This window comes from Python bivittatus, unplaced genomic scaffold, assembly GCF_059951505.1.
Source record: "Python bivittatus isolate LINGU-HERP-01145 unplaced genomic scaffold, Pbiv_v1 ctg000020_np1212, whole genome shotgun sequence".
In the NCBI taxonomy this organism is placed as follows: Eukaryota; Metazoa; Chordata; class Lepidosauria; order Squamata; family Pythonidae; genus Python; species Python bivittatus.
This window is the reverse complement of record NW_028277030.1, coordinates 80,049,116-80,065,033: the sequence shown is the minus strand read 5'-3', so window position 1 is coordinate 80,065,033 and position 15,918 is coordinate 80,049,116.

The window sequence follows — 15,918 nt, the reverse complement described above, 5'->3', positions numbered from 1 at the left end:
TCTTAACTAGTCCTTCCTAACTGTGCAGAACTGCCCCCCACCCCACCCTCTTTTAGGGGAACTTTGGTGGACTAAGAGGTATTACTTATCTTATCCAGGACCTTTCACAACCTTCATATTTTAGTACCAAGGAGAACATGGCCACATCCTCCTAACCAGACATACTAACTCTAAGGAACAGTAAGCTTCAAGTGAAATTAGTGCCCCTTCTCTCTATCACACACCTTTCAAATGCAGCTGAAAGGGATTTTTCTCTCACCTGAAGAACTGCCTCAAAGTACTTACCAAATGTAGATGTTCATTGTCACACGCTACACCTGATAGCTAGCTTCTAAATCCTGTCATTAAATAGCCTCACCCTCAAATTAGTGCAAGGTAGTGTATTGAAAGGGCTGAAAATTCCTATGTAGTTTCATTAATTAGCAATTAAGTTCCCAAATTGTATTCTGAGAAAGAGGATAGATGCTGAGGCCAGTTTGGAGCAAAGCAGAACTCTGAAGTCCTACCTTCTTCCTCTCTGCCACCCCCTCCCCCACGGTCTTCTCCTTGCAGATGCCCCATTACTATTTTCCCTCCAGTCCAACAAAGATATACCACATCACTCATCAGCAAGCTGAGGGCAAGGAAGATCCATGTATTCCCAAACCACTAGATAGCAACAATCTCATATGTCATATTAGGGAGGAGAGCTGACTCTTTCTCTGTAATTTTTATATTCCATTTTAGGAACTGCTAATAGAAGAAGCTCCATATTAAAGAAGGAGTAAAGGAGTACTTTAATTTTGGTACAATAGACTGGTAGTTCTTAGAAACTATGTAATTGCTTTGGGTAATTCACCTATTCATGTTCATCACTTGACTATAAATAAGACCTTATGAATGCTTGCCATGTGTGAAACTGCTGTCAAAGATCAAACATCACAGAAAAGCACTTCCTAATAAGTTAACTTTATTTCAAAAACATTTGAAACAGTTTCTGTCATGACTGTCTGATCAGTTTGGGGTACTGTTTTGTACACAGCACTGTTATCTTTAGAGGATGGTTGTAATAGTAATTAAGCTCATCAAAGGTTTTTGAGAAAATTTGTAGTCATGGGATAAAGTATTCTGGTGGGAGTGGGCCTCATTCACTCCCCAGAATCTTAGCTATGGTCTTCAAAATTCTCAGAATGAGCAGGTCTCACATTTTGGGGGCTTTTTCATTTGATCTTGGCCTAGGAGGGTTTAACGGGCAAAATGGATTATTTTTTCAGGGGCACAATATGCCAAGAAAAGTTGGGGATCACTTGCAGGAATATCTATTTTGTGTCCTGCCTTAAATTTACTTGCAAATTCTGGCATGTTTGTTGTGGGTAGAGCTTGATATAAGCCGATTGGCTTTTTTAAATGTATGCATTCTTTATGTTGTTCAGAATGAAAAGTTACACAACCTGATTCATGTTGTACCGCGTAGACCTCATAAAACTGTGCTGCTGTATAATATAAAGGTGGGAACACAGGCAGCCCTCAGGAAAGACAGACAAGATTGCACGCTTTTTTTGTGGAAGTGCTGAAATAGCACCCATCGTCTAAATAAAAGCAGTTCCTCCTTGAAAGTACCCCCATGCCAAAATATCCAAGCACGTGGGCATTTTGACAGCAAGAGAGCAGAGCAGCCCTCTTCTGAATGTACAAGGATCCGACAGAGAAGGACCATGAGAGACTTTATGCGCTTTGCTGAAGTCTGTGCAAGGACAGTACGGTTGCTGCAATGCTAGAATTGCTCTAAGGCCAGGGCTTGCTGATGTAACAAGCGGGACCTGCCCTTTGGACTGCTTGAAGGCTCGCACAACTGAATGCTCCTCCCTACACACCACGGGTGACCAATTTTTCTGCAAGCGCAGCTGCCTTTTTGTGAAGGCATTTTTCTACCTCCAGTGTCACCGAAGGAGGAAGGACTGGGATTTTCAGGGGGTGGGTTTTTTTGCATTTATTAGGATTCATCCTCTCAATAAAATAGCTGTAATGCCCCCTATGTTGCTACTTACTTGTAAAACCAAAAAGTGTAGAAAAAAATCACACTGCTCTGATTTGGCAATGTGCCACTGAATATTAGCGGTACAATCTTGGGTGGCTCTGCAACAATAGAAAAGTGTCTGGGGGAGGCCTGAGTGATTTACAGACCCCAGGCTGTCCCCCTTTGATATAAATGCTCAGGATAACCCAGCCTTCCCTGACATACATGATCCAGGTGTTGTTTTGTATGTAAACATATTGAATTACATGACTCCATATCACATGCATGCAAATCCCTGCAATTTGAATGTCTCCATCCCAAACCATCTCAGAGAGCGCTTGCTAAAGGCCTTTCCTATTCCACATGGCTGTTTTACTCCAAAGAGGAAATACATTTTATTTCTCTTAAATAAAACAGGGTAGCATTTTCCTTATTTCTTTTCTTACAAGTTCAGGACACTTTCTTACTAAATCTAACGTTAAGCCTACTTGTACCAAAATACCCTTTTTCTCCAAGAAAACCTTATTCCTTAATGAATGTCAGAACATGCAGGGATGAATAAAGCCACTGCTTTTTCTTTATTGCCCACTAAAGAAACATTTGTGATTAACCTGAAAAGAGAACTAGATCGTTTTCTTCAGCTGGAGGCACTGGCCTCAGTAATGTTCTCCCTTCATATCTGGCCTGTTTCAACTAAACTGTTCGAATTGCCGTATGAAGATTCAATAATATGGCACTAACCACTTATAAAGATGAGAAAGTCTTTGCTTAGGTGGGTTTCAGAGAAACTCTTATCAGCAAATGTGTTTTGCACAGGTACTGCAGGGCAGGTTATAAAATCATCCTTCAAAAGGTCATTTATGTAGGAGACTAAGAAATTTATTAATTTCCTAGGATCAAGTGTTGAAATACTTTTCATCTTAGTAACACCCAGATTTAGATATATGTCTGGATAACAGGAAATAGGCTAGAATAATTTACCAAATAAAACACAGGAGGGCGGGATGGAGGGAGAAAGAGAGAAAGAGAGAAAGAGAAAGAGAGAGAGAGAGAGAGAGAGAGAGAGAGAGAGAAAGCAAGCAAGCAAGCAAGCAAGCAAGCAAGCAAGCAAGCATGCCAAAAACCACATTTTGATGAAGTTGCACATGGGGTTACATCACAACTATGAAATCATACAGGCAAGACTCAGACAACATGCTCACATAATACCATGCTTACATTATGGTTCATTGTACAGTTTGAGAGCAATAAGTTGGAGATCTTGGAATGCTGGAAGCTGCCTTAAGCTCAAGCTGGATGTAAAAAATACATCCTAATTAATAATACACACTTTCCAGATCACAAATGCATGGTAGGAATTTTACAATAGAGTAACACAATTAGATAACTCAGAATAAAATGTCTGGGAATCAAATACATGAATAGGGCATTGTGCAAATACATGTACCATAGAATCATTGTAAGCCTGGAATATTTTACAAGAATATTAAAAAATTAAAAATAAAACAAGTATCAATCAGTACTGTGTAATAATGATGGATAAAGATAGTACCCTTGAGTTTGCAAAGCACCATCTAGTGGCTAATGTGTTCAACTGCACATCAGTGCAGGTAATTAGTGATGGGCATGTTTGGAGAAGTAACCATGGCTTGAAGCAGGCAGGCACGAGTAAGAAAAAGAAAAGAGCCTCAGTACAAATTGTTCCCTTGTACATTTCTGTCTTAGCACAATTAACATATTGGCTTTGTTTCCTTGCTGTAGTGGTTCTTTCTTTTTGGGGGGCTTCCCTCTTTATTGCCTTATGTCTTTAATATGCTTTTTATAATTAATAAGTTATGCTAAACCATCCCATAAATAGTTTCTCTTAGCAGCAGAAAAATAAGACAGCCTACTTTCTTATAGTAAAGATTCCTTCAAATATGAGTCATCACATTTACACCGGTGGATTGCTAGACATTATATGTAACTCATTTATCTGATTAAAAATGATTGTTTAAAAGAATTCACAGCAGAGGTATAGTTAACGTAAGGAGAATGAGTGAAAACAGAGCAAGTCAAGGAATAACCTTCCTCTGTTATTACCATAATATAATTGCCCAAGACAACAGGGCTCCTCTCCACATTACTCTGCTAGCACAGGAATGAACTCCCGTAAGAAAACCAAAGAATCGACTAACAGCATATGGACAGCTACCTCTCATGGATGGCTTCCTTGGTTGGCTTCCCATTGCAGAAGGTTGGACTAGATTTTCCTTGTGGTCCTTCCAGCTCCACCATGTTGTGATTCAATGCCCAGCCGCAGGAAGGAGTGAAGCTTAGGGGAGGAGATCTAATCCTATCAGTAGTCCCTTCCATGTGTTCTTGCGATCCTTATGTTTTTGGGGCAATGTAGGAAGGCATTATGTAGCAATGGCTTTCATAGTTATGAAAGGCAATTAGGAAGACAGCCAGGGATGAGCTCTAGTTCAGTAATCCACTTGGCACTTTATGATACAAAATGGTAATGCTTAAAACATAGGTCTTCCGGTTCCAGATTTCATTCATACTAGGAAAACAGATTCCCTATGTTAGATTAAATCCCACCCTCACTTGGGGCTGCTTCACATGATGATCTCCACCTTTTCAAATCCAGGCACCCATTTGCTTCCCCAAATCAGTTTTGACTACATTGTATAGGTGTTGTATAGGTGGAAGAGGGATGCATCCAACTCCTGTTTTCTCCTTTGGGTATGCACGTAAGTGTTGTAGAAAACCACTGATGTGTTCAACTGTTTAGCAAGTAGGCTTCCTTCCTCCTGTAAGGAAATACTTCTAGGGCCAAGCTCTTGATATTTTAATACAACAAATGCTTAGGAGTTAGAACTGAGGATCAGAAACAAGAAACAATTAAAATGAAATAGAATAGCTGTATAATCCTTTGGATTTGAAGGCCCTAGTTGGTACTAGAATGGGAGACCTCCAGATTCTGCCCCCCCCCCCCCCCAGATTGTAGGCTAGACTGGAAAGTTGAAAAAACACCCCAGGAAAAGACGGTAGCAAACCACTTGCATATTGCTGCCAAGAAAACTTCATGGATGTAAATCTATATTCTGCCTTTCCACCAAAGTCGGCTACAGATCTAAGATGCGATAAAATAAAATCCACAGTCATGAAACATAAAGTAAATAATAATGTATTGAAAACAGGACAAGTGGATTAAAAATCAATTAAAGTCAATTAAAATCACTAAAGTTAAGTTGCCATATATTTAGAACTGAAATTTTATGAACCAAAGGCTTGTGTAAATCTTAGAGATTTCATTGTACCTCATCTGTAACAGATCGCATGGCACGCCTGGGTTTGTGTTTTCCAAAGAATGAGTATTAATAAAGCAGCAATCCAGAAAGGATTCAGTCAAACCCTGATACAAGGAAGGTGGTTGTGATTTCAAGATCATCAGAACTGGGGTGAAATAAATGCAACACAGTGACACTGAACCAGACTAGCCTTGTATTTTCCAGATTTGTTAGGGTTAAAACTGCCAGAATTCTCAACACAATGGAATCCAGCCACTTACTCTGGCTTGAATATTTACATTATATTATTTAAGTGGAGAAACATGATTTACCTCCAGCTTTCCCATGACTGTTACCTGCTTAGAGGCTTGCTGAATATTTTTTCTCTATTGATCTTACCTGAACCATTAATTTGCCACCATTTAAAATAATTCATTATGTGCTTGGTTTAGTGATTATTTTTTCAAACTCCACTCTAGCTTACATTCCAATCTATAGGCTTTAAGACAAGGTGTTCTGTTCTCCCAAGAAAGAAGAACTTTACATTTTAAAAAGTTTTATTTTTCATCTTTAGAGAAAGAAACAGAATAAATACGAAGGCCAAAATTCAGACAACTATGCAGCTATTTCCCATATGCATCTGCTTATGTCGCTACATGCCACACAGCAAATCTCTTGATGCTCAGGGGAATTTCAAATGCAGTTTGTAATATGGCGTGATATGGTTTCTCAAAAGTCCCTAGAGGCTCATGGAAGCCCTTGAGCATGCCTAAAGTAGCTCTCTCAACTGTGGCCAAAGTTTGCAAAAAATTCAAATTAAAAAAAAAAAAAAGGAAATAACTACTATATATTACAATATTTTTTTTTCCTGCTTCTTTGCCTTTAAAATATAGTTCGATTTTCTTGTTTACAGCAAAAGGGAGTTAGGTCCAAAGAGGTTATTGCAATATGGAATGCTACATGCCTTTCTTTGCAATAGGAATAATATTTAGAAACAAAGCAAACCCAGCATCCCTGACCTTGGGGAAGCTGATATATAGAGACGAACATGACTTCTCCCCCCTTTTTCTTCATGTTGCTTCTCAGTGTCTTCCTTGCTGGGTGACCCAGTAAGAATCCATGGAGGGTGAAGTAGGAAAGAGGACAGAAGGAAAATATCCACCCTGTGGTCTTTCTCTTCTGTGTCTTCTTCCAAGTCTGTCAATGATGCTCTTCCCAACTGATTTGGAACCATCTACATGGCCAAACAGGTAAGGCTTCTTAGTGGCAGCAACCGTGATGGCATCTTACAGGGAAATACAGGATATGCCATGAACATATATATTTGTTGAACAGATATACATTTAATGACACACACAGAACTGTAATGTGAATACTGTTTAGCTGTTGAACAATTTTCTCACAACCCAATTTCAACTCTTTTAAGAATAAATCTTTAAAACTGTATATTAGCCTTTTCTTCTTACCATAGTTCCCCTGACAATGAATATGGTTAACTTGCTTAATAGTTGAATTCATTCCATAAGTCCTGTAGACTCTTACTGTCCATAAAAGTTACTTCCTTCCTACAGGAATTTAAAATGGAGCCATAAAAAGACCAATGAACTGTGGTCTGCATTCTGGAATTTTGCAAAACCGCTGATCTGTTGCAAGATGTATATATGTAAGGTATTTCTCATTAATGCAAGAGAAATACTGCTAGACTAATTCTTCCTACATAGGCAGAGACTAGAATGACAAAAGCATTATTCCATGTCTGCGAAACCTTGTATGGAGAGAGGGTGCAGCAAAGCATAAATTCTAAACGGCACCCAAGTCAGATTTGCCTCTGACAACAACAACAACAACAACAACAACAATAATAATAATAATAATAATAAATACTTTGACAAAAAGGTCAGGAATCTGCAGCTGATATTGACTCCATGGAAATGTAGCTTTATGATATACAGTGAGAATATACCACATGTTGCTTGTTCTCATTTCATTTTTAGCCATACACTGATATAGGAGTGTCTGCAGGGAGGGGTAAAACAAAAAACAAAAAAAAGTCAAGATGGCAGCTACAACCATGTGATTGAAGTTCCACCCATTATTTTAATGCATGTTGAACTATCTTGAGTTTTTTTGACTCCCTCCTTGTGGACTCCCAATATCCTCTATTGATATTATTATAATTGCCCACCTAAAAAATTCATGTGTGAAATGACCTCACAAAAGTGGCACAGCCATCAAACACCACTCTTCCTCTTTCTTGAAACAAGTTTCTCTTCCACCTCCTGTTTCAAAAGTCACACAAAGTGAGTAGCAGCCTAGCCATCACGGTGTCTCTTCCTACCTTGTTTTTTTCTACATGTTCCTTCCCTATTTCATTGCTGATTTTCTTGAGATTTTTCTTTTTTCTAGCATACCTTACTTCCCTGCTGTCCAGTTTCAGAGGACTTCTTCAGTGGAATGCTAAGCCCCAAAAGCAGTGCTAAGGTGAATGGCTTATTATTGATACCTCTGACCTTTCTTTTCTTTGAGCTTCCTGTTTTTGATAGTTTGTCAACATAAGATCACAATATATATCTTGATGAGTCACTTCTCTGAGTATCTCACAGTAGAAGAACCTCAAGTTATTATACTTGAATCAAAGGTCTGCTAGGCTATTCCAAGTTTTTCCAAATCCTTAGTGACTCACAGCTCAATCGTTTCCTTCCATTTTGAAAGGATCTGGAAAGATCTAGCAAGAACCTGCCAACATGTACATGATAGGATGTGGACATGGTTTCAGAAAGTGCCCCTAATTGTACATGCAGGGATTCCCAAGATAAATTTAGATCAACTTCTTCTATAAGCCAGGAATACTGGAAATTGCTGTCCAAGTTGCAGACAGTATCAGTGTCTTCAGTCACCCAAGTCTCTAAATGCTAGCCATGAATTCTAAGCTTCTTCTGTCTCCAAATAAAATGATAATGTGCTTGTTTACAAGCTATGCTGCTGTTTCTCTCTCTGTGATCACTAAGCTGAAGGACACATTGCAAAAATCACATGGACGCTGCGTGAAATAACAAGCGGTGGCTATTCCATACAATGTCTATTTCATGTAGAGCAACCTGCCCTAGCAATATCATTTCTATTTTTTTTTTAATTTATTTTATTTTCAAATTTGTATGCTGCCCATCTCCCCCAATGGGTGACTCTGGGCGGCTCACAATAATAAAAAAGAAAAAACACAGAACTCTCCAGACATAGACATAATCTATAAATAGTTAAAAACATATATAAAAATGGCCTAAAACCTCCTATAATTTGGCCCTAAAAACCTGTAAGATGCTGGGGGGGGGACAACCCCTCACCCCACCAGCCATCTCCATAGGTGCGGGCCCCCCTCTGGCCCCCAAGCCTTCTGGCAGAGCCAGGATTTGATCTCTTTCCTGAAGGCCATGAGGGAGGGGGCACACCGCACCTCAGGCGGCAGGATGTTCCATAGGGCGGGCGCTACAGCAGAAAAGGCTCTCTGCCCAGACCCCACCAATCGAAATTCCTTGACCGGTGGGGTCTGCAACCTGCCCCTTCTGCTGGACCAAGTGGGGTGGGCTGAGATGACCGGGGTGAGGCGGTCATTTGTTGGATTAGCTCTCTCAAGCAGTTTAGGAACTGGAGGGCACTGGATTGGGAATGGCCAGGATAGTGTTTCACCCCACATAAAACCATAAACACATGGACAGTTTCTTCCTTGATGGGCACAAGCATCATGAGACATTTGATTAGAAATGGATCAGTTTCCACAAGGCCCAAAATGAAAACCCTGAATTGTCTTGGGTTAGCCAGAATCTTTTATTATATGGACAAATACAAAATAGAAAGAACTTAGGTTTTTGAGCGAACTACTAAAATGTATATGCGTCTGAATGAGTGCTCTGAAAAAAGACACGGGAGTGCTTGTACAAGAGTAAACCCTAATAACTGCTAATCAATTTTCCTTAATGTTAACAAATACTGCCTGGCATGAGCAATCTTGCCTCTAACACTAATTTCATTGTTTGCTAATAAATCCCTTTGGGTGCCAATATATTCATCTCAATAATACTAAGCCAAGTCACTATAGGAATAAACTGTCCTTAGCAGAACATTTCCAGTGCAAACCACACAGCAATTAGGAACAAATCCCTTTCTGGTAACATAGCAAACACAGAAAAGGCAATAAATGAATGGCTAAGTGAGGAAGAAGCACATATTACACTGTCCCCTTGTTTTGAAGACATTCCTTCTGCGTGATTTTTTTCCTGAGGTATAACCAATTTTATACTCTTGTTGTCTTTTATATACTGCAATTGTCAGAAGAGATTAAATTCATAACATCTCTTAGTTCAAACATATTGTATTTATTATAGTGATACCTGAGTGCCTGATGGATTTTAAAAATTGCAGGGATGGGGGGATATCTGTTCCATGAGCCGTTGTCATAGTCAGTAGAGATCTATCTCCCAGCTATGAAAGTTTAGTCTGAAAAAAGAAAAGAAAAGAAGATTCCAATAATATGGAAGGGATCGCTATTGTCTTCTTCTGGGACGTTTTTTCAGTCACCTGGTCTAGCTTAAAAATTGGGATTTTGGGTGGTCTCCCCTGAAGCAATCACTAGGTTTTCTACTGCTTAGCTTTCCAAAATCAGCCAAGGTCAGCTAGATGCTGTCATCTCCAGCTCTTTAACTAGCAGTGTTAGATTACTTCCCTTTGCCTCGTCTAGGCCCTCTGAATGCCTCTCAGTACACATACAGAGACTTAGCTAGTGCTTAGCTTATTTCCATTTTAAGAAAAAGTGGAGATCCCTGTATGGAAATCAGCTCCTCCCACAGATGAATTAGATTGCTGCTCAAGCCCTAAGAGAGGGATGTGCATGTTTGGACTGGAGATCCTCCATCTATAATACATCACAGGAATTCTTGTGTTCCTTTGTTATTTTCTATGTAAATCAGGAGGATGCAATTTTCACTGGGCGGAACCTGCCTTCGTGCAGCATACCAGGGGCTGTACTCCAAAGTGGATGGAGCTAAGAATTGGTTTGGGGGGGGGGGCTGAAGGAATGAAATGGCTGACTTAAACAAGGCTTGAGGCACTCAGTCTGCCCCTCAACCCCCTCAAAAGCTCTTAACAATTTTTAAAAGACTTTTAAAAGAAAAGGGAATGGGGGGGGGGGATCTGCCAAAGTATGTTTTGTATCTTTGGCACAGACACTGCTGGTAGTTACAGTGATGCTTCTTTTACAATACCATCATGGTGTGACAGAACCAACCATTTTCTTAAAGTTATCTAAAAACAAAAAGGTGGGTTTTTTTTAATAGTAGTAGTAAAAAATATAGTATTTTTTTTTTATAATAGCATGGCATATGCTATTTAAGGATACAATAAAGAAAGATCCACTTCACATCACATATGCCCATGATAAGTACATGTGATGGCTGAGGGATACTTATATTACTTTATTGTGGCCAGCATCAATTTCAAACTTGAAGAGCAGCTTAATTTGACAGGAATGTGGCTTGCAAATACAGTTTCAATTCATATAGTTATGGGCACGTGACCATAAAGTTTTTTAAAATTTTCAACAGCAGTTTATTTTTTAAAATATTAATGTACATTTGCTGAGGAGGGAAGGAGAATAATTATATTTTCCAACAGATAAAGTGATTTTGTTAGCTGCTTGTACTTTTGTTAACTAAACCCAACCTTTTTCAAGACTTAATTAGAGGCTTTGACATGTTTGAATAAATGCAGTTTATTAATAACAATAGATATACTGTAAATAATACACATTTATAAAATTCTAAATATTGTAGAAGGAAGGAAGGAAGGAAGGAAGGAAGGAAGGAAGGAAGGAAGGAAGGAAGGAAGGAAGGAAGGAAGGAAGGAAGGAAGGAAGGAAGGAAGGAAGGAAGGAAGGAAGGAAGGAGCTCCAAAGAAAACTGAGTAAATTAGGAACATGGAGCATATTCTATTGCTGCCAAAAACAGGAGGGCAGAAAATTATGTAGGCACTGAAGAGCCTCTTTTTCAGGGCTAGTAATCCTTCTCCACAGTTTTTTGACTACTGAAATTTAATCAGGCATTACCTATAAACCTTAATGTGAATCTTGATCCTCATAAAGGTTAGAATTTTTAATGGAAGCCAACAATAAAGAAGATAGAATTCATGTTAGCATCAAAGCTTTCCACATACTTTTTTCAAATTGTCAAGAACATTACATGTGGCTCTGCATCTAGAAAATATCCCTCTGTATAACTTAGATGGGAGGCTTGCAACTATCTAGACAAAAGTAGCAATTATCTATTAGTGCAGCAAGTATAGGGTAAGGTGTAACTTGTATACCAATCCTCCCCCAGGGACTAAAGACTTTATGTCAGCAATGAAGGGCAAAAGGAAGCCATTAAATGACATCTGCTGAGCCTATTAATTGAGTTTTCTTTGTATCTCTGAAACTAATTTTTCAGTTATCAAAATGTGCTACTTGACTGTTTACAAGCTAAGTGTTAACTAGCTGAGAAAAAGCTAAGCTAGCTTATTTTACTGCAAAAGCAGTAAACAAGTTTTCCACAGGTCCTTTGTGCACACTTTAGGCAACGATTTTCTTTAAAACTCATGTACCTTTTTTTTAAAAAACAAAAACAATATCTATATATTGTAGTGGTACCCATGGGTCTCAATCTGGGAAATCCTTATTGTTTCAGACATTTTTGGCAGATAAACAAGTACACTAAACCTTTCCGCCAACACATTTGCTATCTAAATATACAAAGACAACACATGAACAGTACAAATTGATGGGAAAGTTGAAGGTGGTTATAATATGGCTACTAGATCTGGGCTGCAAAAATCCAATTAATTAATCCAATTAATTCTAGATGGCAGCAAAGAGATACAAGAAATCTCTCTCTCTGTTGGATTTTTGCAGTTCAAGATCTGGTAGTTTATACTGTATCATACCTCTTGGTAAACATCAGCTTTTGGGGTTCCTGTTTATATGCCAAAATACAGAGGAAGATTGGCTATGCAGATATGTCCTGGAGAGATGGAGATAACTGAAATTACTTATTTGCATTATGTCAGGTTGCTTAGTTTTGTATTCTTATTGCAATTGACAGATACTATTCAATGCACAATGACAACATATTTCTATGAGAGAGAATAATATTTATATGCTACTAACAATTCTGGAATATTTCATTTACAATTTTTGAAGAGGAGACACGTTTCCATGCCACCATGGTTTCCAGCACCAGTCCTTCAAAAGCAGCTTCATGACCACTGATCTTAAGACACCAAAACGCTATCAGCCAATAATTTCTTACAAGCTGTCCAATAAAAGCACACAAAGAATGACACTTGGTCCACTTCCTGCCCACTTCACTCACGCCTTCAGTTCCTGTTGGGTGCGTTTGCCCCATGTGTGTTCGCTATTTATAAAGCGAGAAAGGCAACCTGGCCAACCGAGGGCGGGATCTGAACCACTGTGAAGAGGGGAAGGAGATGGGCCTGACACCAGGAGCAGCAGCCAGGCTGAAGAAATTTCTGCCAATAGAAAAACAGCTGACCACAAGCTCTGCAAGTTTCCAGTAAGATTCTGCAAGATTCAGGGTGTGGGAGAGACATTAAGATTTTGATTACACCACAGCTGAATCAAAAATAAATCAGTTCAACCACCAAATGTGGGAGATGGCCTGGGATCACACAGGTGTTGAACTAGTTTTGGAGTGATGGAAAGAAGAAGTGCGGAGAGAGCATATGCACATATACGCACTTGCAACAAGGAAGGACAGGGAATAATCAAATAGTTCTAAGAATCTCAAGCAGAGCCTGGCATAAGTCTGAAAACATCGATCAGTCTTCCCCAATATTATCTTCACATTTTGGTTCTACAATTCCCAGAATTCTCAGTCACTGGGTTTATTGACCACTCCGTAGTCCTAATACATCTGAAGGTTGCAAGATTGAAGAAAGCTTATTGAGGCTAAAATGTTGTTTCAAGTCTGAAAACTATTCTCCACTGAATTACTGTAAGTAGCATGCTGTTTAATTTTACAATACTCCTGGACAAATCATTGAGCATTCTAATAGATGTAGACACATTACTTTTAAATACAAGATAGCCCTTCAGTTACAGAATTATTGTTATTACTCTGGATTGATAAAGTACTAAATGGTGACACTTTCTTTAGAAGAAGAGCAAGAAGGGAAATGCTGATGTGATTGTCACTTGTTATTGCAAAGTTGGGAGCTGTTTGATGGAATATACCTTTTTGATAAAAATAGTTCAAAGAAAAGAACAACTGCAGTGAAGATTAGTTGTCTGATGCCAGAACTGAATAGTATTTTCAGGAAAATTGGGGATGGGTGGACCTTTCATGGCATTCAAGTAAACTCCTGTATGTTTTGCTTATTTGACTATGATGTAGTTTCTATGTATAGAGATGCTATGGATGGTGAGTAGGATAAACAGTTGTTTATTATTATCATTATCATTATTGGTTTCTTTGGTGCGTTTGTTTGTTTTAACCTTGTTAGCTGCCCAGAATCACTTGTGTGAGATGGGTGGTTACATAAATCATATAAATAAAATGCCCAATATAAATAACACTGTCACTGTCAGCCATTCAAAGTTCTGCTCCTGAATCTGACATTGATGATGTGACAAATAGAATCATACACATGCATACACAAACTTGCCCCACATCTCAACTAATTTGTATATGGGGATGTTACACTTAAAACTATACTACAAGAGAGGGGAAAGATTAAATTTATTAGATTTATAGATCCACCCCTCCATTGCGACTATGTAGAGTATAATATAAAACAATGTAAGACACTGAAATACAAAAAGGAACATCCCCAAAACCTCAAGAGAATCCAAAAATCAGTTATCCCACATGAGGTCCACTATTCTAGCCCAAGGCCTGTGGGAAGAACCAGGTTTTAAGGGCTCATTTAAATAAGATCAAAGTGGAGGAATGTAATTGCAGAGGGCAAGTACCATGAAAGGAAATGCCTGCTTCCTAGGTCCTATCTGCTTACAGTGTTTAATCGATGGGACTCAGAACACGCCAACTCTGCAGGAAGATATGAGACCAGTAGAAACTACAGAAAATAGACAGTCCCTTAGGCCTACGCAATGAAGGGCTTTACATGTGATAAATAGTACCCTGAAGTACATCCAGAAGCCTATTGGTAACCAGTGCAGTTCTTGAAGCAAAGATGTTACCTGGGCATATTGTGGCACTCCTATAACTGCCCTGGTGTTCTGGCCCAGCTGCAGCTTCCAAATGGTCTTCAAGAACAGCCCCTTGTACAGCTTATTGCAATAGTCCAAGTGCAAGGTGAATGAAGTACAAGTTATTGTCTTAACGGACTTTTAGTGCCAATAAGAGTGCAATTGGCACACTATATGGATTTATGCAAAAAGCCTTCGTGGCCACAACTGCTACCTGCTCCTTGAGCAGGAGCTATGAGCCCAAGAAAACCCCCAAATTGTGCTCCAGTCCTGAAGAGAGAAGTGCAACCCCATTCAGGACTAAAAATAACTTGGATCTCTAGATCCAAGTAGTCCAAATCCCGACAGCTACTCAATCTTGTTAGGATTAAGCCTGAGCCTATTCCTCCCCATCCAGACCCACACAGACTCCAGACACTGGGTACAAGACTTTGACAGCATCACCTGGTCATCCAGGGTCAAGATGTATAACTGCTGTCTGAACAGACTCTAAACTGATAGATGATGTCACCCAAAGGTTAAAGAGTAGGGATAAGAGTGTTGAGCCTTGAGGCACCCCACATAAGAGGAGCCTCTGGCTCAATCTTTCCCTGCCTGCCAACACTAACCAGATCCAACCAAGAGAAAGAAAGAGAACCACCAGAATGCATGTTTCTGCACTTGTTGTCTTAATAGATTCTGGATGGCTTCTCCAAGGTCATCTCCATGGCTCTCTACATCATCTCAGCAGACTGATCTAATAGGTCCTACCTCCCTTCTGAGTGGGGGGGGGGGGGGGGAAACACCAGCAAACCTAAAAGTGATCAGAGTGATCTGACCATGGCAAAGGATTGATAGTCATATCCTTCACTCCCAATCATGTTGCAACTACCCCAAGACAAAACCAGATCTAGCATACTATCCCCAGTATTCATCAGATCCATGATTGCCATGGTGGCCGTGAATGTCTAGGTTGTTCTAGATTCCACACCATTTGGGGGCAGGCTGAAATCACCAAGGACTAAAAGAGACTTCACCACCAACCTGATGACAGAATCTAGCAGCTCAGGTAGAGATGTTGCTGCATAGCTGGGAGGCCAGTACATAGCAACAAACCCAGTTGCTCCCCACAATCCAACTTTAATCAAAGGGTCTCATATTCAGCTTCTGAAAGCTATTATGGTCTGCCACCGCACCTTCCCTGGCCCAAGCTTTTGGCTAATGCCAAACCTGAAGCCCAGTTAGCCGTATCTATAAGAAGGGAACTCCCCACTCTGGGCCCATCTTTGACTCAGTTATACACATCATATTAGCTGCCAATAAAAGCAGCCTGAGCCTAGAATCCAATAACCTGCCCTCACTTCTCCCCTGAATCCATCCCACCTTCACCTTGCTCCCAAGCCATAGAGCATAACTTC